The sequence below is a fragment of the Dendrobates tinctorius genome, unplaced genomic scaffold (assembly GCF_039654945.1).
Source record: "Dendrobates tinctorius isolate UK_male_01 unplaced genomic scaffold, ASM3965494v1 ptg000184l, whole genome shotgun sequence".
Lineage (NCBI taxonomy): Eukaryota > Metazoa > Chordata > Amphibia > Anura > Dendrobatidae > Dendrobates > Dendrobates tinctorius.
This window is the reverse complement of record NW_027361851.1, coordinates 18,628,072-18,654,484: the sequence shown is the minus strand read 5'-3', so window position 1 is coordinate 18,654,484 and position 26,413 is coordinate 18,628,072. Positions and strand designations below refer to the sequence as shown.

The 26,413-nt window shown below is 35.7% G+C and overlaps 7 non-coding genes across 7 annotated transcripts; all 7 read left to right on the top strand.

Annotated features, from left to right (window-relative positions):
• The first annotated feature begins 1,586 nt into the window (after positions 1-1,586).
• Positions 1,587-1,659, top strand: TRNAF-GAA (transfer RNA phenylalanine (anticodon GAA)). The gene has a single exon. It is a non-coding gene; the product is annotated as a tRNA-Phe (tRNA).
• A 4,892-nt stretch (positions 1,660-6,551) lies between these two features.
• TRNAF-GAA (transfer RNA phenylalanine (anticodon GAA)) lies at positions 6,552-6,624 on the top strand. Its single transcript has one exon. It is a non-coding gene; the product is annotated as a tRNA-Phe (tRNA).
• Positions 6,625-11,516: 4,892 nt separating this feature from the next.
• On the top strand, positions 11,517-11,589 carry TRNAF-GAA (transfer RNA phenylalanine (anticodon GAA)). Its single transcript has one exon. It is a non-coding gene; the product is annotated as a tRNA-Phe (tRNA).
• A 7,040-nt stretch (positions 11,590-18,629) lies between these two features.
• Positions 18,630-18,712, top strand: TRNAL-UAG (transfer RNA leucine (anticodon UAG)). Its single transcript has one exon. It is a non-coding gene; the product is annotated as a tRNA-Leu (tRNA).
• A 3,888-nt stretch (positions 18,713-22,600) lies between these two features.
• TRNAL-UAG (transfer RNA leucine (anticodon UAG)) lies at positions 22,601-22,683 on the top strand. Its single transcript has one exon. It is a non-coding gene; the product is annotated as a tRNA-Leu (tRNA).
• Positions 22,684-23,518: 835 nt separating this feature from the next.
• Positions 23,519-23,591, top strand: TRNAF-GAA (transfer RNA phenylalanine (anticodon GAA)). The gene has a single exon. It is a non-coding gene; the product is annotated as a tRNA-Phe (tRNA).
• A 995-nt stretch (positions 23,592-24,586) lies between these two features.
• TRNAL-UAG (transfer RNA leucine (anticodon UAG)) lies at positions 24,587-24,669 on the top strand. The gene has a single exon. It is a non-coding gene; the product is annotated as a tRNA-Leu (tRNA).
• The last annotated feature ends 1,744 nt before the right edge of the window (positions 24,670-26,413 follow it).

Here is a 26,413-nt window from a genome sequence, read left to right as displayed (position 1 = left end):
TTAAAAAATATGCTGTGGACAAAGTCAAAAAGGCAAAAAACACAAGCTCCACACAGGTCCGTCATCTTTAATTTGAAATATAGGAGGTTTCTACTTTAATGGTGAGACAAAGCATCTACATATTTGACATTGCTCCAGTGAGTAGAGCCCACTTAAAAATGTATGGGTTGCTTGTCTCTGCAAGCAAAAGCTGGGCACTAAACTGGCATACTTGCAATGCTGGATGGTTCAGAGTGAAAACACCTATAGGCTGACAATAGTAATTGCAGGTGTTGATTAACTCATTGTGCAAAATAATTTCTAAAATGTGGTCACTTTGGGAGGTTTTCTGCTGTTTTGGTACTCTGCAAATTTCATCTGCAAGGTATTCCTGCAAAATCTGCATTGCAAAACCCAAATAGGGCTCTTCCATTCAAAGCCCTGCTGTGTGGCCAAACAGTAGTTTCTGAAGAAATGTGGTGCATCACCGCATTTGTGAGAAATCTAACATTTCTAATATCCAAACAAAATAAATGGAGGTTTAAAAATTAATGCAGACGAAAAGTACGCATATAAAAAATGTTATTTATTGACTTTTTTGGGGTGGTGTGACAAGTTTTTAATCACAAGAAATGGTAACATTTCTGCTGACTAGCATGGAAGGAGTTAAGTTCCAATTGCATATCGAAGTCAAGATTGCCGAGCGGTCTAAGGCGCTGCGTTCAGGTCGCAGTCTCCCCTGGAGGTGTGGTTTCAAATCCCACTTCTGACATCAACATTTAATTTCAAGAAACTTTATCTTCATGTAATGTGGTTTTGAAAAATTTCCTGAGAGTCTTTGGAGTGAATCTGAATTTGTCCTCTCAAAAAAGAACTCTAGAAACATCAAACAGACTTTTTGTGCATATGTTTGTTGTTCTTTTGGCACTAGAAAAATCCTTTGGACAGTCAATGAGGAGGGACTATTTCACCTCTTTGTGTTCTCTGTCCCTATTAGGGTAGGTAATCAACCTTCTACAGTGCTGTCATGAAATATATCTAGAAACGGATTTGCTGGTAAGTCTACTTTCATAGTTTTCACCTCATACATCAATAGACCATAACGATACTTAATAAACAAAAACTTAACAAGTAGGTAATCATAGTTTAAAAAATGTGAAATGCCCATGTCATTCTGACATGTTTCAGCACATTTTGGGACAAATGGTCTCACTTTTAACAATCAATAAAATATTTTCTCTAAATTTTTGTCTCTTTTTTGCTCCAATTGTTTGCATCTCATAAAAAATAAATCTTGATGTAACATTATGCATGCAAATTGTGTTTTATGTGCGACCATGACCTATTCTAGAAGCACAGGGTCAGAATTATACTGGTGCATGGAGACAAACTGAAAATGTAAAAATTCAATGGCAAAATTGCTGTCTTTTTCTACTCATTCACAAATAGTCAATGAATGTTATTAAATATGTACAGCAAAATGGAAGGCGTTTCAAATAGAAATCATGCTTCAAAAAACAGTCAAATGAAAAATTATAATATATCCCTCCAGGTGTGACACTTGACATTTGCAGAGTGTCAAACCCCCCAGAAAATGTATAGATATGGCCGAAATAGCTCAGTTGGGAGAGCGTTAGACTGAAGATCTAAAGGTCCCTGGTCCAATCCCGGGTTTCGGCAAAATGCTTTTTCTTCACCGTTTACATTTTAAGGAGATATTAAACAAAGCACATGGACTGATCATGATCAAAAGGCCTAAAAATCTTAACTATCTACAGAAAACAAAATGTTAAAAATTTGAGAAACGGTAACTTTTTCCTTTTGAACACATGAATGTTTTTTAGTAATTTTTCCTCTATTTTGTTTTATTTCAGATTGACTTAGCTGTAAGAGGATTAAAAGGTAACCTGATAGCTGAAACAGACAGCACTTATCAGACACTAGCTGAATGATTATAGTCAGCTTGTTTGACTTTGAAACACTGAGGCATTACTGAGACAAATGTCCTTAAAAAATATGCTGTGGACAAAGTCAAAAAGGCAAAAAACACAAGCTCCACACAGGTCCATCATCTTTAATTTGAAATATAGGAGGTTTCTACTTTAATGGTGAGACAAAGCATCTACATATTTGACATTGCTCCAGTGAGTAGAGCCCACTTAAAAATGTATGGGTTGCTTGCCTCTGCAAGCAAAAGCTGGGCACTAAACTGGCATACTTGCAATGCTGGATGGTTCAGAGTGAAAACACCTATAGGCTGACAATAGTAATTGCAGGTGTTGATTAACTCATTGTGCAAAATAATTTCTAAAATGTGGTCACTTTGGGAGGTTTTCTGCTGTTTTGGTACTCTGCAAATTTCATCTGCAAGGTATTCCTGCAAAATCTGCATTGCAAAACCCAAATAGGGCTCTTCCTTTCAAAGCCCTGCTGTGTGGCCAAACAGTAGTTTCTGAAGAAATGTGGTGCATCACCGTATTTGTGAGAAATCTAACATTTCTAATATCCAAACAAAATAAATGGAGGTTTAAAAATTAATGCAGACGAAAAGTACGCATATAAAAAATGTTATTTATTGACTTTTTTGGGGTGGTGTGACAAGTTTTTAATCACAAGAAATGGTAACATTTCTGCTGACTAGCATGGAAGGAGTTAAGTTCCAATTGCATATCGAAGTCAGGATGGCCGAGCGGTCTAAGGCGCTGCGTTCAGGTTGCAGACTCCCACTTCTGACATCAACATTTAATTTCAAGAAACTTTATCTTCATTTATTGATTAGATGAGGTCAAACAAAACTTAGTAATGTGGTTTTGAAAAATTTCCTGAGAGTCTTTGGAGTGAATCTGAATTTGTCCTCTCAAAAAAGAACTCTAGGAACATCAAACAGACTTTTTGTGCATATGTCTGTTGTTCTTTTGGCACTAGAAAAATCCTTTGGACAGTCAATGAGGAGGGACTATTTCACCTCTTTGTGTTCTCTGTCCCTATTAGGGTAGGGAATCAACCTTCTACAGTGCTGTCATGAAATATATCTAGAAACGGATTTGCTGGTAAGTCTACTTTCATAGTTTTCACCTCATACATCAATAGACCATAACGATACTTAATAAACAAAAACTTAACAAGTAGGTAATCATAGTTTAAAAAATGTGAAATGCCCATGTCATTCTGACATGTTTCAGCACATTTTGGGACAAATGGTCTCACTTTTAACAATCAATAAAATATTTTCTCTAAATTTTTGTCTCTATTTTGCTCCAATTGTTTGCATCTCATAAAAAATAAAACTTGATGTAACATTATGCATGCAAATTGTGTTTTATGTGCGACCATGACCTATTTTAGAAGCACAGGATCAGAATTATACTGGTGCATGGAGACAAACTGAAAATGTAAAAATTCAATGGCAAAATTGCTGTCTTTTTCTACTCATTCACAAATAGTTAATGAATGTTATTAAATATGTACAGCAAAATGGAAGGTGTTTCAAATAGAAATCATGCTTCAAAAAACAGTCAAATGAAAAATTATAATATATCCCTCCAGGTGTGACACTTGACATTTGCAGAGTGTCAAACCCCCCAGAAAATGTATAGATATGGCCGAAATAGCGCAGTTGGGAGAGCGTTAGACTGAACATCTTAAAGGTCCCTGGTCCAATCCCGGGTTTCGGCAAAATGCTTTTTCTTCACCGTTTACAAGTGGTTCAAATCCCACCTCTGACATCAACTTTTAATTTCAAGAAACTTTTTTCTTCATTTATTGATTAGATGAGGTCAAACAAAACTTAGTAATGTGGTTTTGAAAAATTTCCTGAGAGTCTTTGGAGTGAATCTGAATTTGTCCTCTCAAAAAAGAACTCTAGGAACATCAAACAGATTTTTTGTGCATATGTCTGTTGTTCTTTTGGCACTAGAAAAATCCTTTGGACAGTCAATGAGGAGGGACTATTTCACCTCTTTGTGTTCTCTGTCCCTATTAGGGTAGGGAATCAACCTTCTACAGTGCTGTCATGAAATATATCTAGAAACGGATTTGCTGGTAAGTCTACTTTCATAGTTTTCACCTCATACATCAATAGACCATAACGATACTTAATAAACAAAAACGTAACAAGTAGCTAATCATAGTTTAAAAAATGTGAAATGCCCATGTCATTCTGACATGTTTCAGCACATTTTGGGACAAATGGTCTCACTTTTAACATTAACAATCAATATAATATTTTCTCTAAATTTTTGTCTCTTTTTTGCTCCAATTGTTTGCATCTCATAAAAAATAAAACTTGATGTAACATTATGCATGCAAATTGTGTTTTATGTGCGACCATGACCTATTCTAGAAGCACGGGGTCAGAATTATACTGGTGCATGGAGACAAACTGAAAATGTAAAAATTCAATGGCAAAATTGCTGTCTTTTTCTACTCATTCACAAATAGTTAATGAATGTTATTAAATATGTACAGCAAAATGGAAGGCGTTTCAAATAGAAATCATGCTTCAAAAAACAGTCAAATGAAAAATTATAATATATCCCTCCAGGTGTGACACTTGACATTTGCAGAGTGTCAAACCCCCCAGAAAATGTATAGATATGGCAGAAATAGCTCAGTTGGGAGAGCGTTAGACTGAAGATCTAAAGGTCCCTGGTTTCGGCAAAATGCTTTTTCTTCACCATTTACATTTTAAGGAGATATTAAACAAAGCACATGGACTGATCATGATCAAAAGGCCTAAAAATCTTAACTATCTACAGAAAACAAAATGTTAAAAATTTGAGAAACGGTAACTTTTTCCTTTTGAAAACATGAATGTTTTTTAGTAATTTTTCCTCTATTTTGTTTTATTTCAGATTGACTTAGCTGTAAGAGGATTAAAAGGTAACCTGATAGCTGAAACAGACAGCACTTATCAGACACTAGCTGAATGATTATAGTCAGCTTGTTTGACTTTGAAACACTGAGGCATTACTGAGACAAATGTCCTTAAAAAATATGCTGTGGACAAAGTCAAAAAGGCAAAAAACACAAGCTCCACACAGGTCCGTCATCTTTAATTTGAAATATAGGAGGTTTCTACTTTAATGGTGAGACAAAGCATCTACATATTTGACATTGCTCCAGTGAGTAGAGCCCACTTAAAAATGTATGGGTTGCTTGTCTCTGCAAGCAAAAGCTGGGCACTAAACTGGCATACTTGCAATGCTGGATGGTTCAGAGTGAAAACACCTATAGGCTGACAATAGTAATTGCAGGTGTTGATTAACTCATTGTGCAAAATAATTTCTAAAATGTGGTCACTTTGGGAGGTTTTCTGCTGTTTTGGTACTCTGCAAATTTCATCTGCAAGGTATTCCTGCAAAATCTGCATTGCAAAACCCAAATAGGGCTCTTCCATTCAAAGCCCTGCTGTGTGGCCAAACAGTAGTTTCTGAAGAAATGTGGTGCATCACCGCATTTGTGAGAAATCTAACATTTCTAATATCCAAACAAAATAAATGGAGGTTTAAAAATTAATGCAGACGAAAAGTACGCATATAAAAAATGTTATTTATTGACTTTTTTGGGGTGGTGTGACAAGTTTTTAATCACAAGAAATGGTAACATTTCTGCTGACTAGCATGGAAGGAGTTAAGTTCCAATTGCATATCGAAGTCAAGATTGCCGAGCGGTCTAAGGCGCTGCGTTCAGGTCGCAGTCTCCCCTGGAGGTGTGGTTTCAAATCCCACTTCTGACATCAACATTTAATTTCAAGAAACTTTATCTTCATGTAATGTGGTTTTGAAAAATTTCCTGAGAGTCTTTGGAGTGAATCTGAATTTGTCCTCTCAAAAAAGAACTCTAGAAACATCAAACAGACTTTTTGTGCATATGTTTGTTGTTCTTTTGGCACTAGAAAAATCCTTTGGACAGTCAATGAGGAGGGACTATTTCACCTCTTTGTGTTCTCTGTCCCTATTAGGGTAGGTAATCAACCTTCTACAGTGCTGTCATGAAATATATCTAGAAACGGATTTGCTGGTAAGTCTACTTTCATAGTTTTCACCTCATACATCAATAGACCATAACGATACTTAATAAACAAAAACTTAACAAGTAGGTAATCATAGTTTAAAAAATGTGAAATGCCCATGTCATTCTGACATGTTTCAGCACATTTTGGGACAAATGGTCTCACTTTTAACAATCAATAAAATATTTTCTCTAAATTTTTGTCTCTTTTTTGCTCCAATTGTTTGCATCTCATAAAAAATAAATCTTGATGTAACATTATGCATGCAAATTGTGTTTTATGTGCGACCATGACCTATTCTAGAAGCACAGGGTCAGAATTATACTGGTGCATGGAGACAAACTGAAAATGTAAAAATTCAATGGCAAAATTGCTGTCTTTTTCTACTCATTCACAAATAGTCAATGAATGTTATTAAATATGTACAGCAAAATGGAAGGCGTTTCAAATAGAAATCATGCTTCAAAAAACAGTCAAATGAAAAATTATAATATATCCCTCCAGGTGTGACACTTGACATTTGCAGAGTGTCAAACCCCCCAGAAAATGTATAGATATGGCCGAAATAGCTCAGTTGGGAGAGCGTTAGACTGAAGATCTAAAGGTCCCTGGTCCAATCCCGGGTTTCGGCAAAATGCTTTTTCTTCACCGTTTACATTTTAAGGAGATATTAAACAAAGCACATGGACTGATCATGATCAAAAGGCCTAAAAATCTTAACTATCTACAGAAAACAAAATGTTAAAAATTTGAGAAACGGTAACTTTTTCCTTTTGAACACATGAATGTTTTTTAGTAATTTTTCCTCTATTTTGTTTTATTTCAGATTGACTTAGCTGTAAGAGGATTAAAAGGTAACCTGATAGCTGAAACAGACAGCACTTATCAGACACTAGCTGAATGATTATAGTCAGCTTGTTTGACTTTGAAACACTGAGGCATTACTGAGACAAATGTCCTTAAAAAATATGCTGTGGACAAAGTCAAAAAGGCAAAAAACACAAGCTCCACACAGGTCCATCATCTTTAATTTGAAATATAGGAGGTTTCTACTTTAATGGTGAGACAAAGCATCTACATATTTGACATTGCTCCAGTGAGTAGAGCCCACTTAAAAATGTATGGGTTGCTTGCCTCTGCAAGCAAAAGCTGGGCACTAAACTGGCATACTTGCAATGCTGGATGGTTCAGAGTGAAAACACCTATAGGCTGACAATAGTAATTGCAGGTGTTGATTAACTCATTGTGCAAAATAATTTCTAAAATGTGGTCACTTTGGGAGGTTTTCTGCTGTTTTGGTACTCTGCAAATTTCATCTGCAAGGTATTCCTGCAAAATCTGCATTGCAAAACCCAAATAGGGCTCTTCCTTTCAAAGCCCTGCTGTGTGGCCAAACAGTAGTTTCTGAAGAAATGTGGTGCATCACCGTATTTGTGAGAAATCTAACATTTCTAATATCCAAACAAAATAAATGGAGGTTTAAAAATTAATGCAGACGAAAAGTACGCATATAAAAAATGTTATTTATTGACTTTTTTGGGGTGGTGTGACAAGTTTTTAATCACAAGAAATGGTAACATTTCTGCTGACTAGCATGGAAGGAGTTAAGTTCCAATTGCATATCGAAGTCAGGATGGCCGAGCGGTCTAAGGCGCTGCGTTCAGGTTGCAGACTCCCACTTCTGACATCAACATTTAATTTCAAGAAACTTTATCTTCATTTATTGATTAGATGAGGTCAAACAAAACTTAGTAATGTGGTTTTGAAAAATTTCCTGAGAGTCTTTGGAGTGAATCTGAATTTGTCCTCTCAAAAAAGAACTCTAGGAACATCAAACAGACTTTTTGTGCATATGTCTGTTGTTCTTTTGGCACTAGAAAAATCCTTTGGACAGTCAATGAGGAGGGACTATTTCACCTCTTTGTGTTCTCTGTCCCTATTAGGGTAGGGAATCAACCTTCTACAGTGCTGTCATGAAATATATCTAGAAACGGATTTGCTGGTAAGTCTACTTTCATAGTTTTCACCTCATACATCAATAGACCATAACGATACTTAATAAACAAAAACTTAACAAGTAGGTAATCATAGTTTAAAAAATGTGAAATGCCCATGTCATTCTGACATGTTTCAGCACATTTTGGGACAAATGGTCTCACTTTTAACAATCAATAAAATATTTTCTCTAAATTTTTGTCTCTATTTTGCTCCAATTGTTTGCATCTCATAAAAAATAAAACTTGATGTAACATTATGCATGCAAATTGTGTTTTATGTGCGACCATGACCTATTTTAGAAGCACAGGATCAGAATTATACTGGTGCATGGAGACAAACTGAAAATGTAAAAATTCAATGGCAAAATTGCTGTCTTTTTCTACTCATTCACAAATAGTTAATGAATGTTATTAAATATGTACAGCAAAATGGAAGGTGTTTCAAATAGAAATCATGCTTCAAAAAACAGTCAAATGAAAAATTATAATATATCCCTCCAGGTGTGACACTTGACATTTGCAGAGTGTCAAACCCCCCAGAAAATGTATAGATATGGCCGAAATAGCGCAGTTGGGAGAGCGTTAGACTGAACATCTTAAAGGTCCCTGGTCCAATCCCGGGTTTCGGCAAAATGCTTTTTCTTCACCGTTTACAAGTGGTTCAAATCCCACCTCTGACATCAACTTTTAATTTCAAGAAACTTTTTTCTTCATTTATTGATTAGATGAGGTCAAACAAAACTTAGTAATGTGGTTTTGAAAAATTTCCTGAGAGTCTTTGGAGTGAATCTGAATTTGTCCTCTCAAAAAAGAACTCTAGGAACATCAAACAGATTTTTTGTGCATATGTCTGTTGTTCTTTTGGCACTAGAAAAATCCTTTGGACAGTCAATGAGGAGGGACTATTTCACCTCTTTGTGTTCTCTGTCCCTATTAGGGTAGGGAATCAACCTTCTACAGTGCTGTCATGAAATATATCTAGAAACGGATTTGCTGGTAAGTCTACTTTCATAGTTTTCACCTCATACATCAATAGACCATAACGATACTTAATAAACAAAAACGTAACAAGTAGCTAATCATAGTTTAAAAAATGTGAAATGCCCATGTCATTCTGACATGTTTCAGCACATTTTGGGACAAATGGTCTCACTTTTAACATTAACAATCAATATAATATTTTCTCTAAATTTTTGTCTCTTTTTTGCTCCAATTGTTTGCATCTCATAAAAAATAAAACTTGATGTAACATTATGCATGCAAATTGTGTTTTATGTGCGACCATGACCTATTCTAGAAGCACGGGGTCAGAATTATACTGGTGCATGGAGACAAACTGAAAATGTAAAAATTCAATGGCAAAATTGCTGTCTTTTTCTACTCATTCACAAATAGTTAATGAATGTTATTAAATATGTACAGCAAAATGGAAGGCGTTTCAAATAGAAATCATGCTTCAAAAAACAGTCAAATGAAAAATTATAATATATCCCTCCAGGTGTGACACTTGACATTTGCAGAGTGTCAAACCCCCCAGAAAATGTATAGATATGGCAGAAATAGCTCAGTTGGGAGAGCGTTAGACTGAAGATCTAAAGGTCCCTGGTTTCGGCAAAATGCTTTTTCTTCACCATTTACATTTTAAGGAGATATTAAACAAAGCACATGGACTGATCATGATCAAAAGGCCTAAAAATCTTAACTATCTACAGAAAACAAAATGTTAAAAATTTGAGAAACGGTAACTTTTTCCTTTTGAAAACATGAATGTTTTTTAGTAATTTTTCCTCTATTTTGTTTTATTTCAGATTGACTTAGCTGTAAGAGGATTAAAAGGTAACCTGATAGCTGAAACAGACAGCACTTATCAGACACTAGCTGAATGATTATAGTCAGCTTGTTTGACTTTGAAACACTGAGGCATTACTGAGACAAATGTCCTTAAAAAATATGCTGTGGACAAAGTCAAAAAGGCAAAAAACACAAGCTCCACACAGGTCCGTCATCTTTAATTTGAAATATAGGAGGTTTCTACTTTAATGGTGAGACAAAGCATCTACATATTTGACATTGCTCCAGTGAGTAGAGCCCACTTAAAAATGTATGGGTTGCTTGTCTCTGCAAGCAAAAGCTGGGCACTAAACTGGCATACTTGCAATGCTGGATGGTTCAGAGTGAAAACACCTATAGGCTGACAATAGTAATTGCAGGTGTTGATTAACTCATTGTGCAAAATAATTTCTAAAATGTGGTCACTTTGGGAGGTTTTCTGCTGTTTTGGTACTCTGCAAATTTCATCTGCAAGGTATTCCTGCAAAATCTGCATTGCAAAACCCAAATAGGGCTCTTCCATTCAAAGCCCTGCTGTGTGGCCAAACAGTAGTTTCTGAAGAAATGTGGTGCATCACCGCATTTGTGAGAAATCTAACATTTCTAATATCCAAACAAAATAAATGGAGGTTTAAAAATTAATGCAGACGAAAAGTACGCATATAAAAAATGTTATTTATTGACTTTTTTGGGGTGGTGTGACAAGTTTTTAATCACAAGAAATGGTAACATTTCTGCTGACTAGCATGGAAGGAGTTAAGTTCCAATTGCATATCGAAGTCAAGATTGCCGAGCGGTCTAAGGCGCTGCGTTCAGGTCGCAGTCTCCCCTGGAGGTGTGGTTTCAAATCCCACTTCTGACATCAACATTTAATTTCAAGAAACTTTATCTTCATGTAATGTGGTTTTGAAAAATTTCCTGAGAGTCTTTGGAGTGAATCTGAATTTGTCCTCTCAAAAAAGAACTCTAGAAACATCAAACAGACTTTTTGTGCATATGTCTGTTGTTCTTTTGGCACTAGAAAAATCCTTTGGACAGTCAATGAGGAGGGACTATTTCACCTCTTTGTGTTCTCTGTCCCTATTAGGGTAGGTAATCAACCTTCTACAGTGCTGTCATGAAATATATCTAGAAACGGATTTGCTGGTAAGTCTACTTTCATAGTTTTCACCTCATACATCAATAGACCATAACGATACTTAATAAACAAAAACTTAACAAGTAGGTAATCATAGTTTAAAAAATGTGAAATGCCCATGTCATTCTGACATGTTTCAGCACATTTTGGGACAAATGGTCTCACTTTTAACAATCAATAAAATATTTTCTCTAAATTTTTGTCTCTTTTTTGCTCCAATTGTTTGCATCTCATAAAAAATAAATCTTGATGTAACATTATGCATGCAAATTGTGTTTTATGTGCGACCATGACCTATTCTAGAAGCACAGGGTCAGAATTATACTGGTGCATGGAGACAAACTGAAAATGTAAAAATTCAATGGCAAAATTGCTGTCTTTTTCTACTCATTCACAAATAGTCAATGAATGTTATTAAATATGTACAGCAAAATGGAAGGCGTTTCAAATAGAAATCATGCTTCAAAAAACAGTCAAATGAAAAATTATAATATATCCCTCCAGGTGTGACACTTGACATTTGCAGAGTGTCAAACCCCCCAGAAAATGTATAGATATGGCCGAAATAGCTCAGTTGGGAGAGCGTTAGACTGAAGATCTAAAGGTCCCTGGTCCAATCCCGGGTTTCGGCAAAATGCTTTTTCTTCACCGTTTACATTTTAAGGAGATATTAAACAAAGCACATGGACTGATCATGATCAAAAGGCCTAAAAATCTTAACTATCTACAGAAAACAAAATGTTAAAAATTTGAGAAACGGTAACTTTTTCCTTTTGAACACATGAATGTTTTTTAGTAATTTTTCCTCTATTTTGTTTTATTTCAGATTGACTTAGCTGTAAGAGGATTAAAAGGTAACCTGATAGCTGAAACAGACAGCACTTATCAGACACTAGCTGAATGATTATAGTCAGCTTGTTTGACTTTGAAACACTGAGGCATTACTGAGACAAATGTCCTTAAAAAATATGCTGTGGACAAAGTCAAAAAGGCAAAAAACACAAGCTCCACACAGGTCCATCATCTTTAATTTGAAATATAGGAGGTTTCTACTTTAATGGTGAGACAAAGCATCTACATATTTGACATTGCTCCAGTGAGTAGAGCCCACTTAAAAATGTATGGGTTGCTTGCCTCTGCAAGCAAAAGCTGGGCACTAAACTGGCATACTTGCAATGCTGGATGGTTCAGAGTGAAAACACCTATAGGCTGACAATAGTAATTGCAGGTGTTGATTAACTCATTGTGCAAAATAATTTCTAAAATGTGGTCACTTTGGGAGGTTTTCTGCTGTTTTGGTACTCTGCAAATTTCATCTGCAAGGTATTCCTGCAAAATCTGCATTGCAAAACCCAAATAGGGCTCTTCCTTTCAAAGCCCTGCTGTGTGGCCAAACAGTAGTTTCTGAAGAAATGTGGTGCATCACCGTATTTGTGAGAAATCTAACATTTCTAATATCCAAACAAAATAAATGGAGGTTTAAAAATTAATGCAGACGAAAAGTACGCATATAAAAAATGTTATTTATTGACTTTTTTGGGGTGGTGTGACAAGTTTGTAATCACAAGGAATGGTAACATTTCTGCTGACTAGCATGGAAGGAGTTAAGTTCCAATTGCATATCGAAGTCAGGATGGCCGAGCGGTCTAAGGCGCAGCGTTCAGGTCGCAGTCTCCCCTGGAGTCGTGGGTTCAGATCCCACTTCTGACATCAACATTTAATTTCAAGAAACTTTATCTTCATTTATTGATTTGATGAGGTCAAACAAAACTTAGTAATGTGGTTTTGAAAAATTTCCTGAGAGTCTTTGGAGTGAATCTGAATTTGTCCTCTCAAAAAAGAACTCTAGGAACATCAAACAGATTTTTTGTGCATATGTCTGTTGTTCTTTTGGCACTAGAAAAAATCCTTTGGACAGTCAATGAGGAGGGACTATTTCACCTCTTTGTGTTCTCTGTCCCTATTAGGGTAGGGAATCAACCTTCTACAGTGCTGTCATGAAATATATCTAGAAACGGATTTGCTGGTAAGTCTACTTTCATAGTTTTCACCTCATACATCAATAGACCATAACGATACTTAATAAACAAAAACTTAACAAGTAGGTAATCATAGTTTAAAAAATGTGAAATGCCCATGTCATTCTGACATGTTTCAGCACATTTTGGGACAAATGGTCTCACTTTTAACAATCAATAAAATATTTTCTCTAAATTTTTGTCTCTTTTTTGCTCCAATTGTTTGCATCTCATAAAAAATAAAACTTGATGTAACATTATGCATGCAAATTGTGTTTTATGTGCGACCATGACCTATTCTAGAAGCACAGGGTCAGAATTATACTGGTGCATGGAGACAAACTGAAAATGTAAAAATTCAATGGCAAAATTGCTGTCTTTTTCTACTCATTCACAAATAGTCAATGAATGTTATTAAATATGTACAGCAAAATGGAAGGCGTTTCAAATAGAAATCATGCTTCAAAAAACAGTCAAATGAAAAATTATAATATATCCCTCCAGGTGTGACACTTGACATTTGCAGAGTGTCAAACCCCCCAGAAAATGTATAGATATGGCTGAAATAGCTCAGTTGGGAGAGCGTTAGACTGAAGATCTAAAGGTCCCTAGTCCAATCCCGGGTTTCGGCAAAATCCTTTTTCTTCACCGTTTACATTTTAAGGAGATATTAAACAAAGCACATGGACTGATCATGATCAAAAGGCCTAAAAATCTTAACTATCTACAGAAAACAAAATGTTAAAAATTTGAGAAACGGTAACTGTTTCCTTTTGAACACATGAATGTTTTTTAGTAATTTTTCCTCTATTTTGTTTTATTTCAGATTGACTTAGCTGTAAGAGGATTAAAAGGTAACCTGATAGCTGAAACAGACAGCACTTATCAGACACTAGCTGAATGATTATAGTCAGCTTGTTTGACTTTGAAACACTGAGGCATTACTGAGACAAATGTCCTTAAAAAATATGCTGTGGACAAAGTCAAAAAGGCAAAAAACACAAGCTCCACACAGGTCCGTCATCTTTAATTTGAAATATAGGAGGTTTCTACTTTAATGGTGAGACAAAGCATCTACATATTTGACATTGCTCCAGTGAGTAGAGCCCACTTAAAAATGTATGGGTTGCTTGTCTCTGCAAAATGTATGGGTCGCTTGTCTCTGCAAGCAAAAGCTGGGCACTAAACTGGCATACTTGCAATGCTGGATGGTTCAGAGTGAAAACACCTATAGGCTGACAATAGTAATTGCAGGTGTTGATTAACTCATTGTGCAAAATAATTTCTAAAATGTGGTCACTTTGGGAGGTTTTCTGCTGTTTTGGTACTCTGCAAATTTCATCTGCAAGGTATTCCTGCAAAATCTGCATTGCAAAACCCAAATAGGGCTCTTCCTTTCAAAGCCCTGCTGTGTGGCCAAACAGTAGTTTCTGAAGAAATGTGGTGCATCACCGCATTTGTGAGAAATCTAACATTTCTAATATCCAAACAAAATAAATGGAGGTTTAAAAATTAATGCAGACGAAAAGTATGCATATAAAAAATGATATTTATTGACTTTTTTGGGGTGGTGTGACAAGTTTTTAATCACAAGGAATGGTAACATTTCTGCTGACTAGCATGGAAGTAGTTAAGTTCCAATTTCATATCGATGTCAGGATGGCCGAGCGGTCTAAGGCGCTGCGTTCAGGTCGCAGTCTCCCCTGGAGGCGTGTGCGTGTGTTCAAATCCCACTTCTGACATCAACATTTAATTTCAAGAAACTTTATCTTCATGTAATGTGGTTTTGAAAAATTTCCCGAGAGTCTTTGGAGTGAATCTTAATTTGTCCTCTCAAAAAAGAACTCAAAAAGGAACATCAAACAGATTTTTTGTGCATATGTCTGTTGTTCTTTTGGCACTAGAAAAATCCTTTGGACAGTCAATGAGGAGGGACTATTTCACCTCTTTGTGTTCTCTGTCCCTATTAGGGTAGGGAATCAACCTTCTACAGTGCTGTCATGAAATATATCTAGAAACGGATTTGCTGGTAAGTCTACTTTCATAGTTTTCACCTCATACATCAATAGACCATAACGATACTTAATAAACAAAAACTTAACAAGTAGGTAATCATAGTTTAAAAAATGTGAAATGCCCATGTCATTCTGACATGTTTCAGCACATTTTGGGACAAATGGTCTCACTTTTAACAATCAATAAAATATTTTCTCTAAATTTTTGTCTCTTTTTTGCTCTAATTGTTTGCATCTCATAAAAAATAAAACTTGATGTAACATTATGCATGCAAATTGTGTTTTATGTGCGACCATGACCTATTCTAGAAGCACAGGGTCAGAATTATACTGGTGCATGGAGACAAACTGAAAATGTAAAAATTCAATGGCAAAATTGCTGTCTTTTTCTACTCATTCACAAATAGTCAATGAATGTTATTAAATATGTACAGCAAAATGGAAGGCGTTTCAAATAGAAATCATGCTTCAAACAACAGTCAAATGAAAAATTATAATATATCCCTCCAGGTGTGACACTTGACATTTGCAGAGTGTCAAACCCCCCAGAAAATGTATAGATATGGCCGAAATATCTCAGTTGGGAGAGCGTTAGACTGAATATCTAAAGGTCCCTGGTCCAATCCCGGGTTTCGGCAGATTGCTTTTTCTTCACCGTTTACATTTTAAGGAGATATTAAACAAAGCACATGGACTGATCATGATCAAAAGGCCTAAAAATCTTAACTATCTACAGAAAACAAAATGTTAAAAATTTGAGAAACGGTAACTTTTTCCTTTTGAACACATGAATGTTTTTTAGTAATTTTTCCTCTATTTTGTTTTATTTCAGATTGACTTAGCTGTAAGAGGATTAAAAGGTAACCTGATAGCTGAAACAGACAGCACTTATCAGACACTAGCTGAATGATTATAGTCAGCTTGTTTGACTTTGAAACACTGAGGCATTACTGAGACAAATGTCCTTAAAAAATATGCTATGGACAAAGTCAAAAAGGCAAAAAAACACAAGCTCCACACAGGTCCGTCATCTTTAATTTGAAATATAGGAGGTTTCTACTTTAATGGTGAGACAAAGCATCTACATATTTGACATTGCTCCAGTGAGTAGAGCCCACTTAAAAATGTATGGGTTGCTTGTCTCTGCAAGCAAAAGCTGGGCACTAAACTGGCATACTTGCAATGCTGGATGGTTCAGAGTGAAAACACCTATAGGCTGACAATAGTAATTGCAGGTGTTGATTAACTCATTGTGCAAAATAATTTCTAAAATGTGGTCACTTTGGGAGGTTTTCTGCTGTTTTGGTACTCTGCAAATTTCATCTGCAAGGTATTCCTGAAAAATCTGCATTGCAAAACCCAAATAGGGCTCTTCCTTTCAAAGCCCTGCTGTGTGGCCAAACAGTAGTTTCTGAAGAAATGTGGTGCATCACCGCATTTGTGAGAAATCTAACATTTCTAATATCCAAACAAAATAAATGGAGGTTTAAAAATTAATGCAGATGAAAAGTACGCATATAAAAAATGTTATTTATTGACTTTTTTGGGGTGGTGTGACAAGTTTTTAATCACAAGGAATGGTAACATTTCTGCTGACTAGCATGGAAGGAGTTAAGTTCCAATTGCATATCAAAGTCAGGATGGCCGAGTGGTCTAAGGCGCTGTGTTCAGGTCGCAGTTGTGGGTTCAAATCCCACTTCTGACATCAACATTTAATTTCAAGAAACTTTATCTTCATTTATTGATTAGATGAGGTCAAACAAAACTTAGTAATGTGGTTTTGAAAAATTTCCTGAGAGTCTTTGGAGTGAATCTGAATTTGTCCTCTCAAAAAAGAACTCTAGGAACATGAAACAGATTTTTTGTGCATATGTCTGTTGTTCTTTTGGCACTAGAAAAATCCTTTGGACAGTCAATGAGGAGGGACTATTTCACCTCTTTGTGTTCTCTGTCCCTATTAGGGTAGGGAATCAACCTTCTACAGTGCTGTCATGAAATATATCTAGAAATGGATTTGCTGGTAAGTCTACTTTCATAGTTTTCACCTCATACATAAATAGACCATAACGATACTTAATAAACAAAAACTTAACAAGTAGGTAATCATAGTTTAAAAAATGTGAAATGCCCATGTCATTCTGACATGTTTCAGCACATTTTGGGACAAATGGTCTCACTTTTAACAATCAATAAAATATTTTCTCTAAATTTTTGTCTCTTTTTTGCTCCAATTGTTTGCATCTCATAAAAAATAAAACTTGATGTAACATTATGCATGCAAATTGTGTTTTATGTGCGACCATGACCTATTCTAGAAGCACAGGGTCAGAATTATACTGGTGCATGGAGACAAACTGAAAACGTAAAAATTCAATGGCAAAATTGCTGTCTTTTTCTACTCATTCACAAATAGTCAATGAATGTTATTAAATATGTACAGCAAAATGGAAGGCGTTTCAAATAGAAATCATGCTTCAAAAAACAGTCAAATGAAAAATTATAATATATCCCTCCAGGTGTGACACTTGACATTTGCAGAGTGTCAAACCCCCCAGAAAATGTATAGATATGGCCGAAATAGCTCCGTTGGGAGAGTGTTAGACTGAAAATCTAAAGGTCCCGAGTCCAATCCCGGGTTTCGGCAAAATGCTTTTTCTTCACCGTTTACATTTTAAGGAGATATTAAACAAAGCACATGGACTGATCATGATCAAAAGGCCTAAAAATATTAACTATCTACAGAAAACAAAATGTTAAAAATTTGAGAAACGGTAACTTTTTCCTTTTGAACACATGAATGTTTTTTAGTAATTTTTCCTCTATTTTGTTTTATTTCAGATTGACTTAGCTGTAAGAGGATTAAAAGGTAACCTGATAGCTGAAACAGACAGCACTTATCAGACACTAGCTGAATGATTATAGTCAGCTTGTTTGACTTTGAAACACTGAGGCATTACTGAGACAAATGTCCTTAAAAAATATGCTGTGGACAAAGTCAAAAAGGCAAAAAACACAAGCTCCACACAGGTCCATCATCTTTAATTTGAAATATAGGAGGTTTCTACTTTAATGGTGAGACAAAGCATCTACATATTTGACATTGCTCCAGTGAGTAGAGCCCACTTAAAAATGTATGGGTTGCTTGTCTCTGCAAGCAAAAGCTGGGCACTAAACTGGCATACTTGCAATGCTGGATGGTTCAGAGTGAAAACACCTATAGGCTGACAATAGTAATTGCAGGTGTTGATTAACTCATTGTGCAAAATAATTTCTAAAATGTGGTCACTTTGGGAGGTTTTCTGCTGTTTTGGTACTCTGCAAATTTCATCTGCAAGGTATTCCTGCAAAATCTGCATTGCAAAACCCAAATAGGGCTCTTCCTTTCAAAGCCCTGCTGTGTGGCCAAACAGTAGTTTCTGAAGAAATGTGGTGCATCACCGCATTTGTGAGAAATCTAACATTTCTAATATCCAAACAAAATAAATGGAGGTTTAAAAATTAATGCAGACGAAAAGTACGCATATAAAAAATGTTATTTATTGACTTTTTTGGGGTGGTGTGACAAGTTTTTAATCACAAGGAATGGTTACATTTCTGCTGACTAGCATGGAAGGAGTTAAGTTCCAATTGCATATCGAAGTCAAGATGGCCGAGTGGTCTAAGGTGCTGCGTTTAGGTTGCAGTTTCCCCTGGAGGCGTGGGTTCAAATCCCACTTCTGACATCAACATTTAATTTCAAGAAACTTTATCTTCATGTAATGTCGTTTTGAAAAATTTCCTGAGAGTCTTTGGAGTGAATCTGAATTTGTCCTCTCAAAAAAGAACTCTAGGAACATCAAACAGATTTTTTGTGCATATGTCTGTTGTTCTTTTGGCACTAGAAAAATCCTTTGGACAGTCAATGAGGAGGGACTATTTCACCTCTTTGTGTTCTCTGTCCCTATTAGGGTAGGGAATCAACCTTCTACAGTGCTGTCATGAAATATATCTAGAAACGGATATGCTGGTAAGTCTACTTTCATAGTTTTCACCTCATACATCAATAGACCATAACGATATTTAATAAACAAAAACTTAACAAGTAGGTAATCATAGTTTAAAAAATGTGAAATGCCCATGTCATTCTGACATGTTTCAGCACATTTTGGGACAAATGGTCTCACTTTTAACAATCAATAAAATATTTTCTCTAAATTTTTGTCTCTTTTTTGCTCCAATTGTTTGCATCTCATAAAAAATAAAACTTGATGTAACATTATGCATGCAAATTGTGTTTTATGTGCGACCATGACCTATTCTAGAAGCACAGGGTCAGAATTATACTGGTGCATGGAGACAAACTGAAAATGTAAAAATTCAATGGCAAAATTGCTGTCTTTTTCTACTCATTCACAAATAGTTAATGAATGTTATTAAATATGTACAGCAAAATGGAAGGCGTTTCAAATAGAAATCATGCTTCAAAAAACAGTCAAATGAAAAATTATAATATATCCCTCCAGGTGTGACACTTGACATTTGCAGAGTGTCAAACCCCCCAGAAAATGTATAGATATGGCCAAAATAGCTCAGTTGGGAGAGCGTTAGACTGAAGATCTAAAGGTCCCTGGTCCAATCCCGGGTTTCGGCAAAATGCTTTTTCTTCACCGTTTACATTTTAAGGAGATATTAAACAAAGCACATGGACTGATCATGATCAAAAGGCCTAAAAATCTTAACTATCTACAGAAAACAAAATGTTAAAAATTTGAGAAACGGTAACTTTTTCCTTTTGAACACATGAATGTTTTTTAGTAATTTTTCCTCTATTTTGTTTTATTTCAGATTGACTTAGCTTTAAGAGGATTAAAAGGTAACCTGATAGCTGAAACAGACAGCACTTATCAGACACTAGCTGAATGATTATAGTCAGCTTGTTTGACTTTGAAACACTGAGGCATTACTGAGACAAATGTCCTTAAAAAATATGCTGTGGACAAAGTCAAAAAGGCAAAAAACACAAGCTCCACACAGGTCCGTCATCTTTAATTTGAAATATAGGAGGTTTCTACTTTAATGGTGAGACAAAGCATCTACATATTTGACATTGCTCCAGTGAGTAGAGCCCACTTAAAAATGTATGAGTTGCTTGTCTCTGCAAGCAAAAGCTGGGCACTAAACTGGCATACTTGCAATGCTGGATGGTTCAGAGTGAAAACACCTATAGGCTGACAATAGTAATTGCAGGTGTTGTTTAACTCATTGTGCAAAATAATTTCTAAAATGTGGTCACTTTGGGAGGTTTTCTGCTGTTTTGGTACTCTGCAAATTTCATCTGCAAGGTATTCCTGCAAAATCTGCATTGCAAAACCCAAATAGGGCTCTTCCTTTCAAAGCCCTGCTGTGTGGCCAAACAGTAGTTTCTGAAGAAATGTGGTGCATCACCGCATTTGTGAGAAATCTAACATTTCTAATATCCAAACAAAATAAATGGAGGTTTAAAAATTAATGCAGACGAAAAGTACGCATATAAAAAATGTTATTTATTGACTTTTTTGGGGTGGTGTGACAAGTTTTTAATCACAAGGAATGGTAACATTTCTGCTGACTAGCATGGAAGGAGTTAAGTTCCAATTGCATATCGAAGTCAAGATGGCAGAGTGGTCTAAGGTGCTGCGTTTAGGTTGCAGTTTCCCCTGGAGGGGTGGGTTCAAATCCCACTTCTGACATCAACATTTAATTTCAAGAAACTTTATCTTCATGTAATGTGGTTTTGAAAAATTTCCTGAGAGTCTTTGGAGTGAATCTGAATTTGTCCTCTCAAAAAAGAACTCTAGGAACATCAAACAGATTTTTGTGCATATGTCTGTTGTTCTTTTGGCACTAGAAAAATCCTTTGGACAGTCAATGAGGAGGGACTATTTCACCTCTTTGTGTTCTCTGTCCCTATTAGGGTAGGGAATCAACCTTCCACAGTGCTGTCATGAAATATATCTAGAAACGGATTTGCTGGTAAGTCTACTTTCATAGTTTTCACCTCATACATCAATAGACCATAACGATATTTAATAAACAAAAACTTAACAAGTAGGTAATCATAGTTTAAAAAATGTGAAATGCCCATGTCATTCTGACATGTTTCAGCACATTTTGGGACAAATGGTCTCACTTTTAACAATCAATAAAATATTTTCTCTAAATTTTTGTCTCTTTTTTGCTCCAATTGTTTGCATCTCATAAAAAATAAAACTTGATGTAACATTATGCATGCAAATTGTGTTTTATGTGCGACCATGACCTATTCTAGAAGCACAGGGTCAGAATTATACTGGTGCATGGAGACAAACTGAAAATGTAAAAATTCAATGGCAAAATTGCTGTCTTTTTCTACTCATTCACAAATAGTTAATGAATGTTATTAAATATGTACAGCAAAATGGAAGGCGTTTCAAATAGAAATCATGCTTCAAAAAACAGTCAAATGAAAAATTATAATATATCCCTCCAGGTGTGACACTTGACATTTGCAGAGTGTCAAACCCCCCAGAAAATGTATAGATATGGCCAAAATAGCAAAGTTGGGAGAGCGTTAGACTGAAGATCTAAAGGTCCCTGGTCCAATCCCGGGTTTCGGCAAAATGCTTTTTCTTCACCGTTTACATTTTAAGGAGATATTAAACAAAGCACATGGACTGATCATGATCAAAAGGCCTAAAAATCTTAACTATCTACAGAAAACAAAATGTTAAAAATTTGAGAAACGGTAACTTTTTCCTTTTGAACACATGAATGTTTTTTAGTAATTTTTCCTCTATTTTGTTTTATTTCAGATTGACTTAGCTGTAAGAGGATTAAAAGGTAACCTGATAGCTGAAACAGACAGCACTTATCAGACACTAGCTGAATGATTATAGTCAGCTTGTTTGACTTTGAAACACTGAGGCATTACTGAGACAAATGTCCTTAAAAAATATGCTGTGGACAAAGTCAAAAAGGCAAAAAACACAAGCTCCACACAGGTCCGTCATCTTTAATTTGAAATATAGGAGGTTTCTACTTTAATGGTGAGACAAAGCATCTACATATTTGACATTGCTCCAGTGAGTAGAGCCCACTTAAAAATGTATGGGTTGCTTGTCTCTGCAAGCAAAAGCTGGGCACTAAACTGGCATACTTGCAATGCTGGATGGTTCAGAGTGAAAACACCTATAGGCTGACAATAGTAATTGCAGATGTTGATTAACTCATTGTGCAAAATAATTTCTAAAATGTGGTCACTTTGGGAGGTTTTCTGCTGTTTTGGTACTCTGCAAATTTCATCTGCAAGGTATTCCTGCAAAATCTGCATTGCAAAACCCAAATAGGGCTCTTCCTTTCAAAGCCCTGCTGTGTGGCCAAACAGTAGTTTCTGAAGAAATGTGGTGCATCACCGCATTTGTGAGAAATCTAACATTTCTAATATCCAAACAAAATAAATGGAGGTTTAAAAATTAATGCAGACGAAAAGTATGCATATAAAAAATGTTATTTATTGACTTTTTTGGGGTGGTGTGACAAGTTTTTAATCACAAGGAATGGTAACATTTCTGCTGACTAGCATGGAAGGAGTTAAGTTCCAATTGCATTTCGAAGTCAGGATGGCTGAGTGGTCTAAGGCGCTGCGTTTAGGTTGCAGTTTCCCCTGTAGTTGTGGGTTCAAATCCCACTTCTGACATCAACATTTAATTTCAAGAAACTTTATCTTCATGTAATGTGGTTTTGAAAAATTTCCTGAGAGTCTTTGGAGTGAATCTGAATTTGTCCTCTCAAAAAAGAACTCTAGGAACATCAAACAGATTTTTTGTGCATATGTCTGTTGTTCTTTTGGCACTAGAAAAATCCTTTGGACAGTCAATGAGGAGGGACTATTTCACCTCTTTGTGTTCTCTGTCCCTATTAGGGTAGGGAATCAACCTTCTACAGTGCTGTCATGAAATATATCTAGAAATGGATTTGCTGGTAAGTCTACTTTCATAGATTTCACCTCATACATCAATAGACCATAACGATATTTAATAAACAAAAACTTAACAAGTAGGTAATCATAGTTTAAAAAATGTGAAATGCCCATGTCATTCTGACATGTTTCAGCACATTTTGGGACAAATGGTCTCACTTTTAACAATCAATAAAATATTTTCTCTAAATTTTTGTCTCTTTTTTGCTCCAATTGTTTGCATCTCATAAAAAATAAAACTTGATGTAACATTATGCATGCAAATTGTGTTTTATGTGCGACCATGACCTATTCTAGAAGCACAGGGTCAGAATTATACTGGTGCATGGAGACAAACTGAAAATGTAAAAATTCAATGGCAAAATTGCTGTCTTTTTCTACTCATTCACAAATAGTTAATGAATGTTATTAAATATGTACAGCAAAATGGAAGGCGTTTCAAATAGAAATCATGCTTCAAAAAACAGTCAAATGAAAAATTATAATATATCCCTCCAGGTGTGACACTTGACATTTGCAGAGTGTCAAACCCCCCAGAAAATGTATAGATATGGCCGAAATAGCTCAGTTGGGAGAGCGTTAGACTGAAGATCTAAAGGTCCCTGGTCCAATCCCGGGTTTCGGCAAAATGCTTTTTCTTCACCGTTTACATTTTAAGGAGATATTAAACAAAGCACATGGACTGATCATGATCAAAAGGCCTAAAAATCTTAACTATCTACAGAAAACAAAATGTTAAAAATTTGAGAAACGGTAACTTTTTCCTTTTGAACACATGAATGTTTTTTAGTAATTTTTCCTCTATTTTGTTTTATTTCAGATTGACTTAGCTGTAAGAGGATTAAAAGGTAACCTGATAGCTGAAACAGACAGCACTTATCAGACACTAGCTGAATGATTATAGTCAGCTTGTTTGACTTTGAAACACTGAGGCATTACTGAGACAAATGTCCTTAAAAAATATGCTGTGGACAAAGTCAAAAAGGCAAAAAACACAAGCTCCACACAGGTCCGTCATCTTTAATTTGAAATATAGGAGGTTTCTACTTTAATGGTGAGACAAAGCATCTACATATTTGACATTGCTCCAGTGAGTAGAGCCCACTTAAAAATGTATGGGTTGCTTGCCTCTGCAAGCAAAAGCTGGGCACTAAACTGGCATACTTGCAATGCTGGATGGTTCAGAGTGAAAACACCTATAGGCTGACAATAGTAATTGCAGGTGTTGATTAACTCATTGTGCAAAATAATTTCTAAAATGTGGTCACTTTGGGAGGTTTTCTGCTGTTTTGGTACTCTGCAAATTTCATCTGCAAGGTATTCCTGCAAAATCTGCATTGCAAAACCCAAAGAGGGCTCTTCCTTTCAAAGTCCTGCTGTGTGGCCAAACAGTAGTTTCTGAAGAAATGTGGTGCATCACCGCATTTGTGAGAAATCTAACATTTCTAATATCCAAACAAAATAAATGGAGGTTTAAAAATTAATGCAGACGAAAAGTACGCATATAAAAAATGTTATTTATTGACTTTTTTGGGGTGGTGTGACAAGTTTTTAATCACAAGGAATGGTAACATTTCTGCTGACTAGCATGGAAGGAGTTAAGTTCCAATTGCATATCAAAGTCAAGATGGCAGAGTGGTCTAAGGCGCTGCGTTTAGGTTGCAGTTTCCCCTGGAGGCGTGGGTTCAAATCCCACTTCTGACATCAACATTTAATTTCAAGAAACTTTATCTTCATGTAATGTGGTTTTGAAAAATTTCCTGAGAGTCTTTGGAGTGAATCTGAATTTGTCCTCTCAAAAAAGAACTCTAGGAACATCAAACAGATTTTTGTGCATATGTCTGTTGTTCTTTTGGCACTAGAAAAATCCTTTGGACAGTCAATGAGGAGGGACTATTTCACCTCTTTGTGTTCTCTGTCCCTATTAGGGTAGGGAATCAACCTTCTACAGTGCTGTCATGAAATATATCTAGAAACGGATTTGCTGGTAAGTCTACTTTCATAGTTTTCACCTCATACATCAATAGACCATAACGATACTTAATAAACAAAAACTTAACAAGTAGGTAATCATAGTTTAAAAAATGTGAAATGCCCATGTCATTCTGACATGTTTCAGCACATTTTGGGACAAATGGTCTCACTTTTAACAATCAATAAAATATTTTCTCTAAATTTTTGTCTCTTTTTTGCTCCAATTGTTTGCATCTCATAAAAAATAAAACTTGATGTAACATTATGCATGCAAATTGTGTTTTATGTGCGACCATGACCTATTCTAGAAGCACAGGGTCAGAATTATACTGGTGCATGGAGACAAACTGAAAATGTAAAAATTCAATGGCAAAATTGCTGTCTTTTTCTACTCATTCACAAATAGTTAATGAATGTTATTAAATATGTACAGCAAAATGGAAGGCGTTTCAAACAGAAATCATGCTTCAAAAAACAGTCAAATGAAAAATTATAATATATCCCTCCAGGTGTGACACTTGACATTTGCAGAGTGTCAAACCCCCGAGAAAATGTATAGATATGGCAGAAATAGCTCAGTTGGGAGAGCGTTAGACTGAAGATCTAAAGGTCCCTGGTCCAATCCCGGGTTTCGGCAAAATGCTTTTTCTTCACCGTTTACATTTTAAGGAGATATTAAACAAAGCACATGGACTGATCATGATCAAAAGGCCTAAAAATCTTAACTATCTACAGAAAACAAAATGTTAAAAATTTGAGAAACGGTAACTTTTTCCTTTTGAACACATGAATGTTTTTTAGTAATTTTTCCTCTATTTTGTTTTATTTCAGATTGACTTAGCTGTAAGAGGATTAAAAGGTAACCTGATAGCTGAAACAGACAGCACTTATCAGACACTAGCTGAATGATTATAGTCAGCTTGTTTGACTTTGAAACACTGAGGCATTACTGAGACAAATGTCCTTAAAAAATATGCTGTGGACAAAGTCAAAAAGGCAAAAAACACAAGTTGAACACAGGTCCGTCATCTTTAATTTGAAATATAGGAGGTTTCTACTTTAATGGTGAGACAAAGTATCTACATATTTGACATTGCTCCAGTGAGTAGAGCCCACTTAAAAATGTATGGGTTGCTTGTCTCTGCAAGCAAAAGCTGGGCACTAAACTGGCATACTTGCAATGCTGGATGGTTCAGAGTGAAAACACCTATAGGCTGACAATAGTAATTGCAGGTGTTGATTAACTCATTGTGCAAAATAATTTCTAAAATGTGGTCACTTTGGGAGGTTTTCTGCTGTTTTGGTACTCTGCAAATTTCATCTGCAAGGTATTCCTGCAAAATCTGCATTGCAAAACCCAAATAGGGCTCTTCCTTTCAAAGCCCTGCTGTGTGGCCAAACAGTAGTTTCTGAAGAAATGTGGTGCATCACCGCATTTGTGAGAAATCTAACATTTCTAATATCCAAACAAAAT